The sequence below is a fragment of the Podarcis cretensis genome (assembly GCF_951804945.1).
Source record: "Podarcis cretensis genome assembly, chromosome: 16".
Taxonomy (NCBI): Eukaryota; Metazoa; Chordata; class Lepidosauria; order Squamata; family Lacertidae; genus Podarcis; species Podarcis cretensis.
In genome coordinates, this window is record NC_137186.1 from 13,473,525 (window position 1) to 13,488,332 (window position 14,808).

General features: G+C 44.0%; 2 protein-coding genes across 5 annotated transcripts in view; one reads left to right on the forward strand and one right to left on the reverse strand.

Moving 5' to 3' along the window:
* MACROD1 (mono-ADP ribosylhydrolase 1) overlaps positions 1–14,808 on the forward strand; it is a 321,478-nt gene that overhangs the window by 78,484 nt on the left and 228,186 nt on the right. The window lies entirely within an intron of this gene.
* Positions 1–14,808, reverse strand: part of FLRT1 (fibronectin leucine rich transmembrane protein 1) — a 159,461-nt gene that overhangs the window by 30,931 nt on the left and 113,722 nt on the right. The window contains exon 2 of one of the 2 annotated variants that reach the window (XM_079958067.1): positions 12,348–13,166. The exons of the other annotated variant lie outside the window; for it this stretch is intronic. The gene's annotated coding sequence lies outside the window, so the exon portion shown is untranslated. The remainder of the gene's footprint in view (positions 1–12,347; positions 13,167–14,808) is intronic. 2 annotated transcript variants of the gene reach the window in all.

The following is a 14,808-nucleotide window of genomic DNA, read 5'->3' on the forward strand; positions in this document are numbered from 1 at the left end:
GTAGGTCGAGCATAATCATTATGGTTAGCCACCATTGATATCTTTCTCCTCCATGAATTTGTCTAATCCTCTTTAGACCATCCAAGTTGAGGCCATCACTGCCTCTTGTGGGAGCAAATTCCATAGTTTAACTATATGCTATGTGAACTGTGTGTGTGTGTGTGTGTGTCTTTAAACAGGCATGCCGGCAGCCCAAGTTCTGTCTTCTGCACAGGAGCAGGGTATCAGGTGGGGATATGAAGCAATGCTTAAATCACTGTTGGGCTCTTTATGAAATCCACAAGCCCCAACCCTGATTCTCCCCAACTGTAGCCAAATGCATGGACCTTTGAGCTAAAATCTGCAGCTAAGAGGGCCAGGTCCCCTTTGTAATTCAGGCACTAATTTGGAGTCTAGAGGCTGGGCAGCTGAAGCCCAATTTGCTACAGACCTTTCTTTGGAGTGGAGATTCTCCCTCTTCCCTCTGTGACACTTCGCACCACCCTCCCCCCAAAACACACACACTGAAGTAGTTAAGAAGCATAATTCTCCCCGGCAGAGGTGCCAAGCCTCCATTAAGTTAATATCTATGGAACTGTTTGAAGTAAATAATAAGTTTTTCTTCCTTTCTCTTTTTGGGTTGCCCCTTTCATCTTTCCAGAGCAGGCCGGATGGCAGACCATAATTACCCTCACTGTGGCTTGCTCGGGGCTTTTATGCTGCAGTTGTTATTAAAAGGGCCAATGGCTCTGGGGAGCAAAGGAGGCTTGTGCTGAGTCTTTCTTTAATCCAGAAACTCAGGTGCCCCTTCATCCCCCTCCAGGGTAGCCATACTCAGCCCTTGTCAAACTGACAGACGGGAGCAGACCTTGCTGGCTGAGGAGCTGAGGCTGACGTATGGCAGTTTCTGTCTTGAGCTGCTTTGTGCAGGATGCACATCTGGAAGAGAAGCTGACCCAGGCTTTGCCTTCAGCTGCTTTGTTCTGCTCTTTTTCTTCCCCTTAGAAAACAAAAAAGGGAAGAGAAGAGCAAGGTTCTAGGCCTCATAAGTCCACACACTGCTGGAAAATGTGCAAATAGGTTTGTTCTTTTAAATGTAAGACAGTCTGTCTTACTCCATCAACCGCAGGCTTGCAAGCAAAACAGACTTGTTCAGTGCACAGAATGGAAAACTTGACTTACAGCACAGATCACCTATGTGGTACACCCCTGGGGATTCCCAGTACCCACAAAACCTCTGAGCTCCTGCAATTCACCATCTACTTGGTGATGAGGTAGTGAGAGTGGCTACCTTTTTTCTCCCTTGAGAAGGACACAGAGTTGAAAGAGGAAGTTGGAAGACTGATCCTCCCAACCCCACTTCCTCTTTTAGCTCTGTGTGCTTTTCAAGGTTTATATTAAATCTGCTGGCTCTGACTTTTATCCAGATACCTTGGAAAAGCAACATTTTGACATGTACCTCTGAGGGAGTAGGGAAGTTGATCCCCAGGGGAGAAGTGGCTAAAAAAGGTGGCACTCCCCAGCACTTCCTCAAGAATAATGTTCATGGGCCTAAAAAGGATGACAGGCTCTAACTTACAGGAATTTGAAACATGTTTCATTGTTCACGATGTGTACGTTTTTCCTACTGCTGCCTCTGGGTTAAACAAGTTTGGTAGGTTTTTGTATTGTTTCAAAAACCCTGCAGGCCCTGTTTGAGCAGAAGCATCAAAAGAATTACAGTGGTACTTCGGGATGTGAACAGGATCCGTTCTGGAGCCCCGTTCGCATTCCGAACGGAACGTAAGACGTGACGGCGCGTCTGCGTGTGCGCGGGTTGCATTTCGCCGCTTCCGCGCATGCGGATGACATCATGTTGAGTGTCTGCACATGTGCGAGTGGCGAAACCCGGAAGTAGCATGCTCCGTTACTTCCGGGTTGCCGCGGAGCACAACCCGAACACGCTCAACCTGAAGCACATTCAACTTGAGGTATGACTGTATCTCCACATTTGTGTGGGAAGTGATGTCTCTATCATACCACCTTCGACCCTTTTAAAAACTATTGTTGGTCTCCATCTCTATCCTAAGAGTGCAATTCTGTCCATACTCCCCACCAAGTAAGTATGGATGGGATTGTGGTTTTAGGATGGAGGTGGAGATCAACAAGCCCCATTGAACACAGGAAGGCTCACTTTTACTCAGTGCACAGGATAGGGCTCAACATCATAATATGCTTTAGTACGCAAGGCTTGTATCTTCCTGCTCTAGTGCATTTATTTAAAAAAACAACCCACAAGAACCCACACTTGTGAGCTTGGATAACAAGTCATGTAATGTGGAAAACTGCCATGTTTCATTTGATTGATAGTCTCTATAAAGGTAGCTGTTTAGTTCTGCTCCCTAAATTCAGGTTTACATAGAATTTCAAGTGTTTGGCAGGAACCAGAAGTTGATGGAGGGGAACCAGAGGAAGGCCTGGAAATTGAGCTTAATTCCCTCTTTCCAGTCTCCCTCTGTCTACTCATTCCTTCACTGAAAGCCTTAAAAAACAAATAAATCCTGTTTTAATTTTGCAATATAATTGCAAACAAACAAACAAACAACCAGTAAAAAGAAAATAAAAGCATAAAGATTATGAGTTCATTACATACCTGGTGTGAAATCTTACTCCAATAACATAAAAAAACAAATAAATCAGTTTTGTAGACTGACCGTCTCATATTTCAAATAACCAGGGCATCTTACATTCTCTTTCTTTTCTATTATTTTAAGGAAAGTTATATCCCTTATGAGAGATGAGAAGCAGCAATTTTCAGAAGAGACCTGAAGTTTTGTACCCTGGCCCTCAAAACCTGGGCTTACACTTCCTCTTGTCCCACTGCTTTCCCCCAAGGAAAGCCACTCTTTAGCGCTGAATAGGAGCAAACGGCAATATCTGTAGATTGAAGTTTGCTCTGATTTAGCAATATTACCTGGGAAAGGAGCAGGGCAAGGGAAAAACCACTCAGACCTGTGCTTCCTAGGCATGGGACAAGCAGAAGTGTGGATGAGCATCCTATCTGGATTCTGAGCCAGATTCCGCCTCCTATCTTCCTTAGTTCTTCTCTATGCTGATAACAGCTACTAAACAGCTTCGGCCCAGTATAGCTGAAGGAGCATCTCCACCCCCATCGTCCAGCCCGGACACCAAGGTCCGGCTCCGAGGGCCTTCTGGCGGTTCCCTCACTGTGAGAAGTGAGGCTATAGGGAACCAGGCAGAGAGCCTTCTCGGTTGTGGAGCCCACCCTGTGCAATGCCCTCCCATCAGATGTCAAGGAAATAAAAAACTATCTGACTTTTAGAAGACATCTGAAAGCAGACCTGTTCAGGGAAGTTTTTAATGTCTGATGTTTTACTATTTTTTTAATGTTCTGTAAGTTGCCCAGATGGGTGGGGAATAATAATGATAATGATAATGATAATGATAATGATAATGATAATGATAATGATAATGATAATGATAATAATAATAATAATAATAATAAATTAAACTGCCACTTGCCTTTTAAAAGGGATACCAAATCCTGTGGCATAGATTCTGAAGTCACTTTGCATGCCTGCTGATGAGTAAACTGCACGTTACAAAACTCATGCAGCTGCGCTATAAAAGTTCATACATTCTGCAAGTAGTCATACCTTGGAAGCCGAACGCCTTGGCACTCCTACATTTTGGCTCCTGAACGCCGCAAACCCAGAAGTGAGTCTTCCGGTTTGCGAGCGTTCTTTGGAACCTGAATGTCCGGTGCGGCTTCTGATTGGCTGCAGGAGCTTCCTGCAGCCAATCAGAAGACTCACCTTGGTTTCCAAACGTTTTGGAAGTCAAACAGACTTCCAGAACGGATTCCATTCAACTTCCGAGGTACGATTGAACCTAGAAACATAGGAATGGAGTCAGAACATTGGTCCATCTAACTAAGTATTGTCCACACTGACTGGCAGCAGCTCTCCAGTGTTTCAGACATGGGACGTTCCCACCCTTACATGGAGATGCTGGGGATTGAACCTGGGACCTTCTGCATACCAAAGCAGACCCCCCCCGCCACTGAGCTATGGCTCTTGCTGTTCCTGACTTTCCTTGCAACAAAATCTGAGATAATTCCACATATAGGAGGGAAAACCCCCACACTGGTGTTAGAGAGGTAAAACTCCACCATAATCCCCAGTCTCATTGCAGTGGCTCCCAACACAGGAAGCAGAAAGTTTCTATCTCCTAATAAAGGCAAGCACAAAATTGCAGCTTTCGATTCCTTTATTTCCCTATCCTCCTCTTCCCAGCAAAAATATTTTCATATCAGATGTTACTATCAATATAATTAACCTCCCAAGACACAAGTTTGAAATCCTTTCTTGTTCACCAGCGTTTTCTATTAACTCTGCTAGTTTTTCAACGTGGCGGGGGAAGAGGCACCCCACCTTCGTTTTTAAAGCATTTAAAGCATTTTTAAAGAGATATATAACATTTACATACCTGCCTACAATTACAGGAGAGATAAGGCAAGATGCATAATGCATGCAGCATGAAATTGGCAAAATAATTAACTTTAGGCTTCTTTTATTTGGGGGGCGGGGGCGGGGTAGGAAAAGAGAATCGCAAGGGCTGCCATTTCTATAAAAAGACACCTCCAGATAAATATCAGACAGATGCTTAGTTGGTCCTGGTTCTAGCTGGCTCGAGGCTCACATCATGATACTATCTTTCCCTGGCAAATTCTTGCAAGCCAAGCAGGATAGAATACTGTCTTGATCCTTTAAGGAGCACCTTGGTCCCTGCAGCTCAGAATTGGGACAGACAGCTCTGCTCTGTCAGCAAGATTGAGAACTTGTAAGTAGAGAACTGGTGGAACCCAGTTCAGATCTCACCCTTGTTATGCACCCAGCAAAGTATAAGTCTCAGGCCTCAGCTTCTGCAAAATGGGTGTAATGATACTAGCCTTCTCACCTTACTGGGTTGTTATAAAGAATAAGATTACTGACACTTGGAGTGCCCTGCAGTACTGGTCCTCAACTGGAGGATGCACAAGTAAGGTTAAAAATAGACACTTGCTTATTGTGTAGCAGGCAGTGAAGGCTGGTATATTAAGGCAAATGGGAGACTCCCCCACCAAACTCAGTCATTGTGCCTTCTTACTTACATCCAGTTCAGTGGGTGGCACTGCCTATCAGCTTCTTAGTCTCCGAATGTCTCTGTAGAATTCAGCCAGGAGGAGGATGGGGACAAACCTAGAATCGGTTGACTCTGCCTATATTTTGCTCTAGCGCCACCTACTGTCAGGCTCCTTCTGCCTTACCAGTTTCCATGGACACCAGCCACTACTGGTAGCAGGGAGCTACGTGATTGTTTTTCCTAAAACAATTACAGGTACAAGGAACCTGACCAGCACCCCAACATCCAATAGCAATCTTTTATTTTTCTTCCACTTTCCTAATTTTATCTTCTGAGCAAGGTAGATTTGGTTGTCACAGGTTTGCCACGTACAAGTTTACGAACTCTGGAAAGTCAGTTTTGTGCATAATGCAGATAGTTTATACTAACGATGGAAATCATGTGGTGGGATAGAAAAGGGTTAAGTGATCCACTCCACCTTCTACTTTCCCACTTTCACTCATCCCCTTCAAAGTTGTTTTATAAAGGAAAAGATTACTGGGCAAAACATGTACCCAAAAGATAAATAAAATTTAAGAATTTTTTAAAGCCAACTAAGTTCTACTCAGGGGAGGGTTGGGTAAATCTGTAAATTTTGGCTCCTCTAAGTTGCTCATTTTTTCATTCATAAGTTCAGTTCTCCACATTTCCACATCGGCTTGCAATCTTTTTTTAAGAAAGGCTTCATGAAAATTCATTAGCATTTTAGAACTATTTTCTTATAATATACACAGGTATGTATGTAGTACACATTTTTGTGAATCAATTTCCCCTAATAACATGCATTTTTTACATGTTGCTTGCTTGCCTTGCAAAATTTGGAGAAGTGAAAACTTCAAAGGTTGTGTTTCAATTCTCATATTGTTTCAGGAAGTGCTAATTCAGTAGATTTGCCTTTAAATGTGAACTAAATCAAATTTCATCCCCATCCCTAACTCAGAGCAGTCCCTTTGATATTAGTGGACATAGGTTTGTCATACACAGTAATTTTAATGGGTCTACTCTATGTGGGATTCAACTGCAATCCTATGCACACTTTCCTTGGAGTAAGTCCCACTGAGCACGCAGAAGGGTCATCATTTAGTGATAGAGCATCTGCTTTGCATGCAGAAGGTCCCAATAGGGCTGAAAAAAGAGCCCCTGTCAGAGGCACTGCCAATCAGTGCAGACAATATTGAGCTAAATGGATCAAGAATCTGACTAGGCTGCATCCTACATTCCTTGATATCACTGCTAAAGTAGCCTTCAGCTGTTTGCTTAGACAGTAGTAGTCTTCATTAACTGCCCTTTCTTCTCTCATGTGTGGTATTTTCTTACTATATCCCTTCCAGCATGTAGTTTGGTGCTTTTGTTTCTTGTCAGTTTTAACACCTTTAGGTGACATTTTTCTCTCACACTCTGATACTGATACAACTGTAAAAGAAAAGCAAAAACCTGTTTTTGCTAAGCTTTGTGCAAACTTTCCCCTAACCCACACAAGCGGCAATTCTTCCTTGTACACAGTATTTTAGGGTTGGCACTTAGGCGCACTGGAGAGGGGAGAGATATGGGGTAAGGAGGAAGAGGGGAGGTGGAACATGTGAGGTTGGTGTAGCTGAGGCTTCTGAAACACTGGACCAGGGGAAGCCAATGCAGTACCCTGCACATGGGGTGGACTGCAGCTTCCGTCATCCCTGACAACTGGAAGTCCACAACATCTGGAAGGCACCACTTTGGCTATCCTTGAACTGATTTGAAAAATCCACATTAAAAATGCCTTTATTAGATCAGCCAAAATGTTATGAAATAGTGTGCAAGCTTTTGAGGTCTCCAGAATTATTTGTCTGGCTTGATGTCAAACTAAACTCGAAAGCTTGTATGTTATTATATTACATTTTGATTGGCTTAACAAATGGACCAACACATCCATACTTTTATATGAGCCAGCATGTTCACGTTTTCCTTACGGCTCCCTTTGCTTTTTGTGGACTAATTTGGAAATTAGAAGATGCAGGCTGGATCTAGAAAGCCTAGATTCTTCCAACGGAAACCCCAGACCCAAAGGTTAAGTTGCATATTCATAGGGCCTTTCCTGTGAAATTGATAGCAGCATCATGACCTGCCTTGGGATATTAGGTTGGGGTGAAACAACGGCCAACAATTAATAAAGACCATGCACTCTCTCCCCCAAGAAAGCAGGTTGGAGGGCTGTTTGGAACAAAGGTCAGGAACAGGCTTCCAGACAAGACACGGCAATTTCTATCTTTTAACTGGCTGAATCCCGCACTCTGTGTCAGAAAGAAAACAGATCATCATCTCTATTGGGGGCGGGCCGCAGTTCAGTGGTAGAGCATCTGCTTTGCATGCAGAAAGTCTTGGTTTAATCCCCTGCATCTCCAGGTAGGACTGGGGAAAGACTCCTGGTCTAAAACTTTGGAGGGCCACTGCCAGTCAGTGTAGACATTGCTGAGCTAGATGGCGCAATGGGCTGATTCAGTATAAGGCAGCTTCCTATTTAGTGAAAGGCAAAGCTGACAGACTGAAGCCCCAAGGATGGTGTTGGACTCTGACAAACCATGTTAGCAGCTCACACAGAGAGCAGTTCCCCCACAAAAGGCAAATACAGGAGAGCAGTGATATACAAGGGGCAGTTTACTGGAAAATAGGGGTTATTCTTGACTGTGATGGGTTTTATTTTCGCAGCACACCCAAATGTTGGCTTACAGAGACACTGCGAATGTGTGGGCTTCCAGAGAGAAGCTCATGCCTGCTCTGCCCCTCCCTGGTCCTTTTTGCCGTCGCACCATGCTAAGGTTTGTTGCTGGCTACAGCTTTTGGTTAGTGAGCAGAGAGCTCAACTACAAGTCTTGGTTCAGATGAGGTGCTGCAGCAAAAAGAACAAGGGAGGAACAAAGTGGCTGAAACCTATTATCCTGGAGTGAACATTTATACAATCTTGCTAAGCCTTTTTCTGACTGACCAGCAAAATCCTTCTCTCCTTATTCCCGCCGGACTAAATTTAACAGGTGGGGAGGGGCCGCCCAGCTGCCAATATCCTGATGTCACTATGACATCAGGTAACACAGTGCTTTGAAGCCTTGATTGTTGGGACTTCAGAGCGCAGCTCAGGGCTGTTTGAAAGCCTTTTTGGAAACAGCCCAAGGCTGCTGTTTCAACCTCTGAAACCTGGAGTTCCAAAGAGCAGCAAGGGGCTGTTTACAAAAGAGATTTCAAACAGCCCCACACTGCTGTTTGAATCTTTGGTTTTTCTAGTTTCAAGGAGCAGTGTGGGAGGGAGAAATGAAACCACTGAAACCGCTGCTAAATTGGAAATAATTTTTCTAGTCCATTTTAACATCCCCTCCAAAACAGTACTTCTGTCTTGTCAAGATTCAACCTGAATCCATATAATCCTTATAAGCAGTAGTAAGGCCCTCACACACATCAATGCTAACTGACCACAGCTGGACTGCCATCTGTAGAGGGTCTCCCTTCCTTGTAAGACCTGTAGCCTCCAAAGTCTATTGCCTAACTGTACTACATGCTCAGAACCAGCTGGTAAACTTAGGGGTGTACAGATTGTTTTGTGCAGATTCTCTCAGTTATGCATCCACCAACCCACCATTTCATACTGCTGGGTTGAGAGAATGGCCGCTTGCCACCTCTGAGGAGTTCATGAGCTGATGGGAGGCTTGAATTGGGGACATTTTGTGGCACGCCAGTGGCATTCTTGGCCTCTGGGCTATGCCAGCTCTCTTCAGGACCCTTTTTGGGGTTTTCTGCTGCTGGCAGGTATATGTGTGTGTGTGAGAGAGAGAGAGAGAGGGAGAAAGAAAGAAAGCAAGCAAGAAAGAAAGAAAGACAAGGGAAGTTAGTTAATAAACTGGTAATCAATGGTGGGAGGGGGCAGGGGGCGGATCAGACGCACTAGCAGCCGATTCATTACAACGCCCGAAAATGAGGCTGAGAGATTAATAAGCCTTTGATTTATTGGTGCTTTGAGCCCTTGAGCATTACTCACGGTGTGGCATTGACAGGCCCTCTGTTCCCACTGTGGCCTCTGAGAGCGGGGGTGGGAGGGGGCTGATGCCAGGACCCATCCGGATGAAGCCCTAAATGCCTGACTTGTCAAGGCATTAATGGCTTTGTTGTAAGCCCCACGGCCATGAAAGATTCCCTCTGGATGGGGTAATTGTTATTGATTATGAAAGCAGATAAATCCAGCAGGAGGGCAGAGCCTGTCGCTGGCGGAAAATCCGCCGATGAGGTTGCAAAGAGCTGCCTTGGCTGGTCTCTTGGTTGTAGGCTCCATGGGAAGGGCTATAGCTTAGAGCATCTGCTTTGAATGCAGAAGATCTGAGGTTCAGTCTCTGGCATCTCCAGGTCTGGCTGGGAGAGACTGCTTGTTGGATACCCTGGAGAGTGGCTGCCAGTAGGTGTGGACAATACTAAGCTAGATGGGCCAATGGACTGGCTCAGTATAAGCAGCTTCGTATGTTCCCAGTTTCTTACTTGACGGTGTAGGTGACTTGGAGTGGTTGTGTGTCAAAGCAGGTATGCAATTGTTCTTATTTTGCCCCCATTTTTCTCTTTTAGTGGATGCCTTATTGAAATTTTGTTAGTGATTTGCTAAGTGTTGTTTTCAGGATTCAGCTGCAATCCTGGAGTTGCTTGTATTTTGTGTCTCTAAGACACATGCATGTAAATGCACACACATGATCACTAAGGCACCATGTAGTACACAGCCTGCCAATCTCTCTCTCTCTCTCTCTCTCTCTCTCTCTCTCTCTCTCTCTCTCTCTGTGTGTGTGTGTGTGTGTGTGTGTGAGAGAGAGAGAGAGAGAGAGAGAGAGAGAGAAAAGCTGTTGCTCTGAAGTCTGTTTTGATCTGTTGATAACAGATTGTAGGACAGTTTTGTTCTCCAATAAGTATATCTTTTTTTAAAAAAGAACAAACATCCTGCTAGTACAAAATCAGTGTTGGGTTGGGAGTAAATTAATACGGCAAGTAGAGTAGAGCTTCATGTAATATTAGGTAGTGGCTTGGGGCTCCACCAGACAACCTGTTTATTGAGCATTCATTTTGATTTGCTTGCAGAAAGTTTTTTTTTGCAGAGGTTAGCTTATGTCTGGTCTTTACTGAACATTCCTTTTGCTTTGTTTGCAGGGTGGTTATGTGACAAGGAACATTCATTTTGATCTGTTTGTGGGGTGTTCCCGTTAGTTATTTGTTTACCCCACACTTTGCAATGCCATTCCTGCAAAAATTTATTTGTTTTTGAAAGTGGATTTGTCGCCCTAGGGCAACAGAGCATTCTGGGCATTGTCATTTACACCTCAGAGAATTACAATTTCCAGCAACCCTGAGTGGTTTGACAATAAATCCCTATTTCCAGGGAACTCTGGGAATTTTAGGTCTGCGAGGGGGACTGTAACTTGAAGAATTTGTCCTTGGGTTTGCTTTTTCCTTCTCCCTCCCCTATTTCCTTTTCCTCATGTGTCATGTCTTTTTTTATTGTGACCCTGATGCCAGGGAGTGACCCATCTTAGAAATGTAAGCCACATAAATGCTGTAAGTAAAGAAATTAATAAATCTAGTTGCCTGTTTTGAGAAACAGGATACTGAACTGGCCTAATCCAGCAGACGTTTTATTCCATTATTATGTTCTTAAGAGATGGGCAGGTGAGCCAAGGAAGTGTGATGGGTGGCTGCCTTTCACACAGTGGCTGCAGTTGCACATCACAGTGCACTCATAGTTTACTGTGAAGACACAGGTGGCCTGCTTTGCTTTCCCCTTACTGTGTAAAGGAACAATAATCCACAATCAATGTTTTAGTGTTATGTCTGGACCAGGGATTGTGGTTTGTTTTGCTCCAAAACTTCATAAAGTAAGGCCAAGGTTTGTTCTTAGCTTCTTGAACCTTGGCCTCTGGTTCAGAATGCAACACTAAATCAAGGATCAAGGTCTGGAACTTTTCTGAGGAAAGCAGTAAAGTGTGAGCCATCTCCACTGTCACAGTAAACCGTGGTGGCAAGGCTACACGTCTTGCCTTTGCTCTGGCACATTATTTCATGGAATCATAGAATCATGAAATTGTAGAGTTGGAAGGGACCTTGAGGGTTGTCAAGTCCAACCCCTGCAATACAGAAGTCTCTTGCCCAACGTGGGGCTTAAACCATAACCCTGAGATTAAGAGTCTCATGCTCTACTAACTAAGCTACTTTATATGCTTAGTTCCCAACTGCAACCAGCTTGGCGGTAACCTTCATACATGCAGTTCTGTAGTGTACCTGCAGCATGAAATGGGCCAGTCTCATAAAAGCCTTCCTTCTGGAGTCCATGGGTGGTACACAGTGGTGCTGTGCTACAGAACCTAGAAGCGCCACTTTAATTATCATTTGCTGTAATTTAGGGATAGAGACGGGCAAATCTATTTGTTTCCGTTTTTCTCAATTTCTCATTTTTCCAGTCTTCAGTTTTCCACATCAGTATGCAATTTTTTAAAAAGTCCTTTATAATTTATTGGCATTTTATTGCAAATGTATCATAACTTTGAAAAAAAATGCATGCAGTTTTACCTATGTACATGGATCTTTGCAGAGCAATTCCCCCCAATAGAATGCATTTGTATATGGTGTTTTCACTAATATAAGCATTACCATGCACATTCTACCCTTGTCTGTGCATTTTTAACACTTTCCTTGACTCGAGAACTGCATTGCAAATTTCAAAGTGCGAATTGCAGAGAATGGCAGAGAAGAATTTGTGTATTGACTTGGATGTGCACATTAGATAGATTTGCCTCTAAACACTAACAAAATCAAATTTCTTTCCCATCCCTACAACGGGTTGGGGAAGCTGTAAGTGGACTACAGTTCCCATCATCCTTGATTGCTGGCTAAGGCTGATGGGAGTTGGAGTCCAGTAACATCTGGAGGACCACAGGCTCCTAATCCCTGCCATAACTGCTCTTTCTCTCCAAGAGCTGCAATCGGAACTCAGCGATCTCTCGCCTGCTGCCTTTGCTTCCTATTCAGCCTACTTTAGCTCTTGTTTTTTTCTCAGCTCTTTCCAGAATGGCTATCCTTCCATTTCCCATTCAGTGCTGTCTGCCTTTATTTAAAGGATGGATTAGATTCATAGAGCTTTGCAACAGCTGATGGAAGACCAGCACACTGGTTTAGGGCACAGCTGTGAGTTCAGTGTTTCAATGAATAATCTTTACCTGTCTCTTAGATTCAGAGAAGTGGCCGGCGGAGGTTAGGGTTCTCGGATCTTGCCTTTTAACGTTGATTTCCTCCTCCTCTTTTTCCCATCGACCTTCCTGAAGGCTTCAAGACCACTTGCTAGTTGAAAGGAGCTATTTTACATGCTGTGGGTTGCCTGCCAGTCTCCTCTCCTTTGCAGATAAATTCCAAGGACGCCTTCGGGCCCACCATAGGCCACGCCAAAGTGGCTCGGAAAAATGCCCTTTTGCGGGAAAGGGAACGCTTTCCTGCTCCCCAACAGTTCTTCCACCTGCTTTTCTCTTCCTTTGCTTACTCGCCTTCAGATCCGGTGGTCTGAGCTGGTGCCAATTTGAGATCCCATCATAATGGTGAATCGGTGTCTTCCCTTGAATTTGAACATTTGGGACAGCGTGGTTCGAAAAAGAGTTCTGGTTTAGCCTTTCCCAGACCCACCGCTTAAGCTTTCTTCCCTCCTTTTCCCTGCTTTCTCCAAAACTTACATCCAGCAATTCTCAAGCAGATCTCAGAGGGATGCTTCTTTAGAGCTGGGCTAAGACGGGGGAGCAAGCAGTGGCCACCAGCCTGGTTGACCCGCAAAGCTGACTTGTCACAGGCAGGTGGAGGGGGCCGATTTGTTATGCTGAGAATAAAGGTTATTTTCACCCCCACAAAAAAAGTACAGGTGGGACTCCAAATCATCAAAGTATTCCTTCTATGATCTGGCAGTGGAGTGCATCCTCCCAGCGACGGCAAAATGCTGATGGAATCAGGTTGGCGAGGCAAAGGCCGCAGGACCAGACAGCAGCTTCTAAAACCTGCAAAAAAGTCATTTGAGAAGGCCATTAAAGTCTGCAAAAGCAGGAGAAGGCTGCAAAAGCAGGGGAGCTGCTTCCCATTGCCCAACAGAACCTTGCATGCTGTGGTGTCTGCATGCAGCCCTGCCGAGCCTGACGGATCAAAGGCAGGCACTGACTGGCAAATGCTCAGACCGCTGAGCTGCAAAGGGCACGACAAGGGCTGCTTTACTCCACACGCACATACACCAACTCTAGGCTTTAGCAGGGCATTTGTTTTTCAACACTCTGCCTTTAGGGTCCAGGGTCCACATCATTCTTATTTTTAATATTATTTTTAGGTCCAAGTTACCCATGTGGCAGAATGAGGAGGTGGTAGCCTGCTGAGTTTGGGTAGCACTGGCTGAACCACTTTGGATAGCAGGGAGTTGGGGAGTGTCACAGTATTGAACAGTTCTCTGTGTTTAAAAACTCTGTAAGTGGAAAGGCAACACAGCGGGCAGAAGTTCTGGGCAAGAGCCTTTCCATGCGACATGCTTATTTTTTATTTACAGAGAGTTGTGTGTGTCTCAACACTGTAGATCATTCAAAAGTGATATGTCTAGAGGTGGTACAGTATCTACCCATCTCCTTCTGCTAAATGTGTGGTCCCACCCTCTGTTTTAACTAACTTTTTTTTAAAAAAGAAGGTTGTAAAATTGTTGTGCATATACCAACAATCACCATTTTAATTTTTCCTTCCCTCCCCCAAACTCTTACTTTATATAGATTTTAAAAATATAAATTAAAAAATGGTTCCATACTACTCAATAACCTGAGTGGATTGTTTAGAATAAAGGCAAAAACCATAAAACAGAAATGTACATAAAATCTAAAATAGCACAATACTTAAAATAATTATAATTTTATATACATAGATGGAAACCTTTTATTTGATCTCAGGAACTTTTCTGTAAAATTTGGTTACAATATCTTAAGAGGTGTCCAAATGCATAGCAAAGAAACAACTTTCTTGAATATATAGTAGCTGGTCCCAAGAATTCATATCAGTGATCAATGGTGCTCATGCCCAGAGCATAGAAGTGAGTAGGATAGACCTGACCTTTGTTTGCCACAGAACCACTGCACAGTGCGAAGTATTCTGGGATCTGTTCTAGGGCACAGAGATCACATCAGGCACCAGCCAGGCCTGTTGGCATCACTCATTGCTTTGTGTGAACTGAATGCGGCAGAATTCCACCAATGCCTCTTTTCACCTGTGCACTCCAAGGGAAAACTGGGAAGTGCAAGCAAACCGTCTGCCAGGGAATCTTGGTGCGTTTATATTTCTCACTTCCCTTATTTCTCAGTGATGAATCCCCAAGACAACCTGTTTCCTGAGAATGCATCCTGATTTTCTTGCATGAAGCTTACATGGAGGTTAGACCGTGTCTGGTGTTTATTGAGCAGTCGTTCTGATTTGTTTGTGGGTAGGTTACACAACAGGGAACATTAATCTTGAGTTGCTTGCGTGATATTTTATCGGTTGTTCATCCCACACTTTTTAATGCATTTCCCAATCACTTTCCAAAATGCAAAGTCATGTTGTTTTTAGGTGGATTTGTGGCTCCAGAGTGCTTTAATCCACTTTAAATTGCACAAGCCTAATTTTTTTTGTATGCAC